The following is a 9,200-nucleotide window of genomic DNA, read 5'->3' on the forward strand; positions in this document are numbered from 1 at the left end:
TATTTAAAAAATGCTTAACTTGGGGATCCCTGGGTGGCGCAGCGGTTTAGCGCCTGCCTTTGGCCCAGGGCGCGATTCTGGAGACCCGGGATCGAATCCCACATCAGGCTCCTGGTGCATGGAGCCTGCTTCTCCCTCTGCCTATGTCTCTGCCTCTCTCTCTCTCTGTGTGACTATCATAAATAAATGAAAATAAATAAATAAATAAAATAAAATTTAAAAATGCTTAACTTAATTATATCTACAAAGATTCTTTTTCCAAATAAGGTCACAGTTTCAGTTTCTAGAAGTTAGGACAGGGACATATCTTCTGGGGGTCCACCATTAACCCTACTCCAACTACCAGCTCTGAATACTTAATCCTTTGAATGTTAAATATCTTTATCATCTCAATAAAACAATGACAATCACAGCAAAAAAAAAAAAAAAAATAAAACAAAAACAAAGGCTAACTTATTATGAGTACACCATAGGGACACCAGGACAAAGGTCTCACTTTTCTATTTACTTGGATTTTCTTGGTAGTTTTTTCATGGTTACTTGTTAGAGGGTCAAATCCTGTACACTGAAGGAACAAGCCATGACAACCAAAGGTTAATTTAAATGAGGAATCTTTGGTAAATCTCTTTCCTACACGCATCTTCTGTAGCATCTTTTTAGACTCTTGTCCTTTCATGAGTCTGATCAATACAAGACCCAAATGTCCACCACTCCCTGAACACAGAATTATATTGTAATTGAGAATCAGGTTCCTCAGGCTGAAAAAAACATATTTGGCCAGTTTCACTCCTTATACCCAACCCCATAATTATCATTCAGGCAGTGGACATACTACTTTCTAAGCTTCAAACCTTCTGATTGGGTGTCTGTTCAATAATGTTGTCATTCACTCATAGCCGTGCATTCATTAGGCAGCCAGTATTATAAAGCTGCTCACTCAAGTGACACCTTTATTCAGAATTCAAGTTTAAGTCAATAATAACATCACTATTAAATGCATTTGTTTTTGACTCAGAGCAATGTAGGTTTTCTTGAGATATTATGTCTAAGTAGTCCCTATACCCAATGTGGAGCTCGAACTCACAACCCCAAGATCAAGAGTCATATGCTGAGTCTGATTGGCTTAGTCCAGTCAGTGGAACATGTGACTCTTGATCTTGGGGTTGTGAGTTCAAGCCCCACGTTGGGTGTAGAGATTATTAAAAATAAAATCTTAGGGATCCCTGGGTGGCGCAGCGGTTTAGCGCCTGCCTTTGGCCCAGGGCGTGATCTTGGAGACCCGGGATCGAATCCCACGTCGGGCTCCCGGTGCATGGAGCCTGCTTCTCCCTCTGCCTATGTCTCTGCCTCTCTCTCTCTCTCTCTCTGTGTGTGACTATCATAAACAAATAAATTTAAAAAAAATTAAAAATAAAATCTTAAAAAAAATGTTGCACACTCTACCAACTGAGCCGCCAAATGCCCCTAACTCAGAGTGTTTCTAATCCATGGGGTCCTGTGTAACAGCTATTCCTAATTCAGTCTTAGGGTATCCCCTTGTAGTGGACTAGTGGACAGTCATCATTTTCTTTTTGGCTGCTTAGTATCTGAACCTCCTTCTTAGGTATATAATTTCCTAGTTTATGAGACAGAGCCACCACTTGCCATCAAAGCATCCAAATATATGCATACTAGCCTCTTGTACAAGAAAGGTACAGTCTGCCAACAGACACATCTGCCAGAGATTTAAAATCTCAAGATTTTTTTTTTTTAAACCATAATTTCCACCTAAAGATGGATTCCGGTACCTTTTTTTTTAAAGATTTATTTATTTATTTATTTATTTATTTATTTATTTATTTATTTATTTATTTTTATTTATTTATTTATATGAGAGACAGAGAGAGAGAGAGAGAGACAGGAAGAGGGAGAAGCAGGCTCCCTGCCAGGAGCCAGACGCAGAACTCGATCCCGGGACTCCAGGACTGCGCCCTGGGCCAAAGGCAGGCACTAAACCACTAAACCACTGAGCCAGGGATCCCCAAAATCTCAAGATTTAAATGTGGAAGCAAATCATTATGAAAAGGGTGGTACTTCAGTAGGCCCAGCCACATAATTTGGAGGACACAGTGCAAAATGAAAGTGCAGTCCCTCATTAGAAGGGCTGAGAAAAAGTGCCATTGAGTACTGAAATGTAAAGCTTTTTCCTTTAAAAATATCTTATGACATATAAACTATAATAGGGATAGCAATACATGAGTAAAAATAAAATTGCAAAAAAAAATTTAGTGTCATAATTTTAAGAACACAACAATACCTATTAATGGAATTTTTGGGAACATTTTGTTTATTTATTCATGAAAGACACAGGGCAGCCCCGGTGGCTCAGCGGTTTAGCGCCATCTTCAGCCCAGGGTGTGATCCTGGAGACCCGGGATCGAGTCCCACATTAGGCTCCCCGCATGGAGCCTGCTTCTCCCTCTGCCCGTGTCTCTGTCTCTCTCTCTCTGTGTCTCTCATGAATAATTAAATTAAAAATCTTAAAAAAAAAAAAAAAAAGAGAGAGAGAGAGAGAGAGAGACAGGGGCAGAGGGAGAAGCAGGCTTTCTGTGGGGAGCCTGATGCAGGGCTCAATCCCAGGACCTGGGATCAAGCCTTGAGCCAGAGGCAGATGCTCAACCACTGAGCCACCCAGGGGCCCCCTATTAATGGATATCTCATAAGACTTCTGGCTCACTTTTCTGCAAATTCATGTATTATGTCATCAGAATTTATGCTTTTTTTCCCCTAAAAAATGTGTACTTCTTAAACTTCATTTTCTTTTAAAGGATTTTAATTATTTTTGATTTTTTTAAAAAGATTTTATTTATTTATTCATGACAGACACAAAGAGAGCAGAGACAGAGGCAGAGGGAGAAGCAGGCTCCATGCAGGGAGCCTGACATGGGGCTTGATTTCAGGACCCCAGGATCACATCCTGAGCTGAAGGCAGCTGCTCAACCACTGAGCTACCCAGGGGTCCCAAAGATTTTATCTTTAAGTAATCTCTACACCCAATATGGAGCTCAAACTTACAACCTTGAGATCAAGAGTGGCGAATTTCACCAACTGAGGCAAAAGGCAACACTAAACTTCACTTTCAATGGGTATAATTGAATGTCACTTGGCAAATGTGATATCACAAATAATTTTTGATAATGATTTTTCTGCTAATGTAACCGTTTCTGGAATTTTGAAGACTATTTTATAGGCTGTGGCAATATTTGGATCAATTCTGGCAAATTATTTCAAAACATAAATGTTAGCAAATTCACTACTGATGATTTTCATGCTTTTTGTTGTTGTTGTTTGTTAGTTTTTAAAAATAGGCTTTGGGGGATCCCTGGGTGGCACAGAGGTTTAGCACCTGCCTTTGGCCCAGGGCGTGCAATCCTGGAGACCCGGGATCGATCCCACGTCAGGCTCCTGGTGCATGGAGCCTGCTTCTCCCTCTGCCTATGTCTCCGCCTCTCTCTCTCTCTCTCTCTCTCTCTGTGACTATCATAAATAAATAAAAATTTAAAAAAATAAAAAATAAAAATAGGCTGTTTGTTTTAAAAATAGGCTCCACACCCAGCCAGGAGTCCAAACCCAGTCTTGAACTCAGGACCTGAGTTTTTAATGACATTAACGGTATTTTAATGCTACCTCTGACATTTCCTATGACTGGCGGAAGTTGTACAAGAAACCAAAAGTGGGGGCAGCCCGGGTGGCTCAGCGGTTTAGCGCCGCCTGCAGCCCGGGGTGTGATCCTGGACACCTGGATCGAGACCCGCGTCGGGCTCCCTGCATGGAGCCGGCTTGTGTCTCTGCCTCTCACTCTGTCATGAATAAATAAATAAAATCTTTAAAAAAAAAAGAAAGAAACCGAAAGTGGCTTCATGATTTGTACCTAACTCAAAAAGTCTGTGTATGCATTTTTACCGCTATATCTTCACTTACAGGAGAAAAATTAATTTTAAAATTGTCTTGGTTAAAAACTGCCTTATCTGGGGATCCCTGGGTGGCTCAGCGGTTTAACGCCTGCCTTCAGCCCAGGGCATGATGCTGGGGTCCCGAGATCCAGTCCCGCGTCGGGCTCCCGGCGTGGAGCCTGCTTCTCCCGTCTCCTGTGTCTCTGCCTCTCTCTCTCTCTCTCTCTCTCACTCTCTCTCTCTGGGTCTATCATGAATAAATAAATAAATAAATCTCAAAAAAACCCTGCCTTCTCTGAAGCATCATATGAGAATCGTGTTCTTTTTCATTGAATGCAACAATCTTTACATTTAATTTCTATTCCTTTTTTTTTTTTAGCAATACAAAAGATAAATATTTATTCAGAACAACAACAACAAAAATTTCTATTCCTAAGTCTGCCTTTGCAATGTGGCGGGTAGTTTTCAAAACTAGAGATCCTAATAAACTCACTGAAGATTCTAGTAGCAATGGGTATGCTTTATCGCAATGTCCACGTGTACGCCTTTGTTTGTAATAATTTTCTTTCTTTTTTTTTTTATTGTAATAATTTTCTGATGAAGTTTCCAGGCCAGAAAGGTGCTGAAGGTTCAGGAATCCAGGGATCGGTGGTGTAGATCGCCACCGTCTACCTGTCTCCACAGGTGCAGCGACCTTGGCCACCGCTCACCTGGGTTCAGGGCCCCGCCCCACTGTCCGGGACCGCCCCAAGGCCTGCGCATGCGCACTAAACTCCAGGCCAACAGCTCAGCCCTGCAGCTCCTTGATTTATCGTTTCTTGATACCATCGGCCTTTACTTTGAAAACAGAAGTTCGGAGATAAAATTATTAAAAGTTTAAAGACCGCAGCAGAGTATTAACGTGCGAGGGCCCTCCTGAGAGGCAGGGCTCTCCCATGCCCTTAAGGTGTGTCACATCCCTGATATCTTCGGGACAATAAGATGATTGCCCCCAGCTGTTACTCAAGAAACACATTTTAATGTAAAGTGGATTTCTGATGAAACAAAGGAAACTGGATACTCGATCCTTGAAGTGGGTTTTCGTCACCGACTGGCTGTGCACCCTTGGGCAAGTTGCCTAACCTCTCTAGGCTTCAGATTCTTCATTTGTAAAAGAATACAGCATTGTACCAATGTTAATTTCCTGACTTTGATCGTTGTGCCTTGGCATTGAAGAGTAACCTTAAGGAAAGCTGGGTGGGTGGTTGATGGGAATTATCTACATATTTTTGTAGCTTCTCTGGAAATAAAAAAATTGCAGCAACAGATCCTTTGGGAGGAAAAGGAGCACCCCTCACCCAGTATGAGGACTAGAATACACAGGCCCTGACAAGTACTGGCTTGTACTCAAGGTTTTGTTGTGAACTAGTTGTATGTCCTTGGACACACTGCTTGACTTCTAATCCCTTATCTAACTGGGAAAAGTGTGGATATTGACTTGGGTTCTTAATGTCATTTCTAGTGTTAAAATGTAAGAACAATGGAAGGGCCTCAAGGTTCTCATTTGCCTTCTTAACTCTTCCTTATTTTTATTATTATTATTATTTTTTTTTTTTTTTAAATTCATGCTTCCAGCCCTGTGCTTTCCTCTTATTTTTGGTCCACTTGGTATGTCCTGAGCTTATCCTAAATTAGTACTTAAAAGTATCCTGGAGTATATTTACATATAAGCAGAGCAGCTCTTAACTATTGATAGAAGTCCATCCCTAGCACCACGTGAAAGAAGTTGATTGTAATCCAGCCATTTTCAGTTAACCTGAGGTCTCTCAATTTGGTGGGGCATTGAAATAACCTGGGAAACTTTTTTTTTAAGCTATGGGGTGAGAGAAAAAGAGTGTGTGTGCTCAGTAGAGGAGGGGCAGAGAGAGAGAGAAAGAATCTTTTTTTTTTTTTTTAAAGAGAGAAAGAATCTTAAGTAGACTCCCTGCTGAGCAGGGAGTTCCCTCATGGGGCTTGATCTCACAACCCCGAGATCAGAACCTGAGCCAGGGCAACTCTCTCAGGTTCCCTCCCTCTTGGGAGCTTTGTACTATCATCCAATAAACAAATTTTGCTTTGCTGCTGACCAAAAAAAAGAACCTAAGCCAGAATCAAGAATCTGATCCTTGACTGAGCCACCCAGGTATCTCCACCTGGGAAATTTTTAAAGCTACTGATGCTCCGATCCCACATGCAGAGACCCTGCTTTGATCGGTCTGAGTGTCAGTAGGGCAGATTTCACTTTTTATATTTGGTGCATTTGTGTTTATCAAATTGTGTTTATCATTGCTCAGTTTACACTAAAATTAATCCTACCGGGAATCCCTGGGTGGCTCAGCGGTTTAGCGCCTGCCTTCGGCCCAGGGCGTGGTCCTGGAGTCCCGGAATCAAGTCCCACATCAGGCTCCCTGCATGGAGCCTGCTTCTCCCTCTGCCTGTGTCTCTGCCTCTCTCTCTCTGTGTCTTTCATGAATAAATAAATAAACAAAATCTTAAAAAAAAAAAAAAGAAACGGATTTCTAAATAAATAAATAAATAAATAAATAAATATCAATCCTACCAAAGCATAATTTAGTCTTTTTATAGTCTTTTTATAGAACATACAATGCCCATGTTTCTTTTTGCCCATATTATATAAATCCTCTCTCAAGTAAAATTATGGTACAAAGCATGCAATAATTTTACATGCACTAAATGGAAATTGATGTAGTTATATATACTTTTTGTTTATACAATATGTTTTTTTTAATTTATTTTTTATTGGTGTTCAATTTACTAACATACAGAATAACCCCCAGTGCCCGTCACCCATTCACTCCCACCCCCCGCCCTCCTCCCCTTCCACCACCCCTAGTTTGTTTCCCAGAGTTAGGAGTCTTTACGTTCTGTCTCCCTTTCTGATATTTCCCACACATTTCTTCTCCCTTCCCTTATATTCCCTTTCACTATTATTTATATTCCCCCAAATGAATGAGAACATATAATGTTTGTCCTTCTCCGACTGACTTACTTCACTCAGCTGTTTATACAATATGTTGCAGCAATACATTTTTTTTTGAGATTATAAACCCCAGTGGCACAAGGACCTGCATTTTTTAAACAGCTTTATTGTGATATAACTCATATACCATGTGATCAAACCATTTAGAGTGTGCAATTCAATGGTTTTTACTGTATTCAGAGTTGTCAGGAACCTAAAATTTAACCTTTGTTATACAGGAGGGTAAATGTGAAATGACCAACAACTGTCATGATTAAGGTAAATTTTTTAGTATTTTTTTTTCCCTCTAGTCATGTTATTCTCTACAAAGCCTACTTAAAGGAAAGAAGGTAATTACCAGTGATGAACTCATCTTTAATGAAAAGAAGTGTCATTAAAACAGAGAAAAAAATGTCAGTTTTCTTTCAATGCTCATTCATCTTCCCTGAAAGGACACAGAACACTTCCAAACAGTGATGATTAGATCCAAAATTTATATGCTCTGCTTTATATACTCTTTGATTAATCCATAACAACCAATTACCATTGCCTACCTTTATTATTAGATTTTCCCAGCACCATTACACTCCTGACTGATGAAAATGCTAAGAGTCTATTAACAGCATGCACAATATCATTTAGCTGATGCCAAATGGTTAATTGTCTTCAAAATTTGAAGGCATGGTCTTATGATATATGGGACCGTGACTATATATAAATGAGTCTATATAAAATTTAAGAAAGCACATTCACAAAGTAAGTGCTCAGTGAGTAGGGTAATCATATCATAGAAACCAGGACACTTGAGAATGGCGCTCAATGTATTAGCTGTTATTCTACAGCACCTATTTTGCATAATTAAAATGATAATACAGGGCAGCCCAGGTGACTCAGAGGTTTAGCGCTGCCTTCAGCCCAGGGTGTGATCCTGGAGTCCCGGGATGGAGTCCCACGTCAGGCTCCCTGCGTGGAGCCTGCCTCTCCCTCTGCCTGTGTCTCTGCCTCTCTCTCTCTCTCTCTCTCTCTCTCTGTCTCTCATGAATAGATAAATACAATATTAAAAAAAAATAAAAACTTAAAAAAAATAAATCTTGGGGATGGGGTGCCAGGCTGGCTCAGTCAAAAGAGTTTGTGACTTTATTTATTTTTTAAAATACTTTATTTATTTATTATTATTCATGAGAGACATAGAATGAGAGAGAGAGAGAGAGAGAGAGAGAGAGAGAAGCAGAGACACAGGCAGAGGGAGAAGCAGGCTTCATGCAGGGAGCCTGACATGGGACTCCATTCCGGGTCTCCAGGATCACGTCCTGGGCTGAAGGCAGGTGCTAAACTGCTGAGCCACCCAGGGATCCCCCAAGTTTGTGACTTTAGATACCCAGGTCAGTCATGAGTTCAAGCCCCACATTGAGTGTACAGATTACTAAAAATAAATAAATTTTAAAAATATTTTTTAAAAAAATCTTGAGGGAAAAATGCACATAGATTCTTCAAGATTTTCCCTTAGAATTAAGGTATATATAAATAAATAAAACAAACATTATCATCATTGGCTGCCACTTTTAAATCATCCTATACACCGAGCAAACCTAGATGAGCCACTATACCTATTAGTTATTAAACAGCCAAAATAATACGTGTATATGAGCCTGGTCAGTTCTTCCTGAGTCAAACATGCAAGCACCAGTTGGTTTGCAGATGCCAGCTCCTTACACATTTGGACTTCTGGGGCAATTAATCTGTCACTTTTCGACAAGTGATCAATTTTCTAATAATTGAACTTTAAGAGGAATTGGTAGACAATGGGTCTTTGTACTCAGGCTATAAAGAAGTAAAAACAAATGAATTTTCCAGGTCACAGAGGCTTCCATCACCAATGCTTCTGATCATTTTAGATAGAAATCTTTCTAAATGCATGAGCCTTGTCGCAATGTTTTCCAAGAAAGTCTGGGTCTTTTTTTTTTTTTTTTTTTAAGATTTTATTTATTCATTCATTCATGGGAGACACAGACAGAGAGGCAGAGACACAGGCAGAGGGAGAAGCAGACTCCATGCAGGGAGCCCGATCTGGGACTCGATCCTGGGACCGGGGGATCACGTCCTGAGCCAAAGGCAGGTAGGTGCTCAACCACTGAGCCACCCAAGCATCCCTGGGTCTTTCTTTTAGAAAAATCTCACTTGACATCCAGAAAGAAATATGGCTACTAGTCAGTGCTTTGCATATTCAGAGAAAAGAAAACATGAGGAGATCCCTGGGCGGCTCAGTGGTT

Source organism: Canis lupus, chromosome 29 (assembly GCF_011100685.1).
Source record: "Canis lupus familiaris isolate Mischka breed German Shepherd chromosome 29, alternate assembly UU_Cfam_GSD_1.0, whole genome shotgun sequence".
Taxonomy (NCBI): domain Eukaryota; kingdom Metazoa; phylum Chordata; class Mammalia; order Carnivora; family Canidae; genus Canis; species Canis lupus.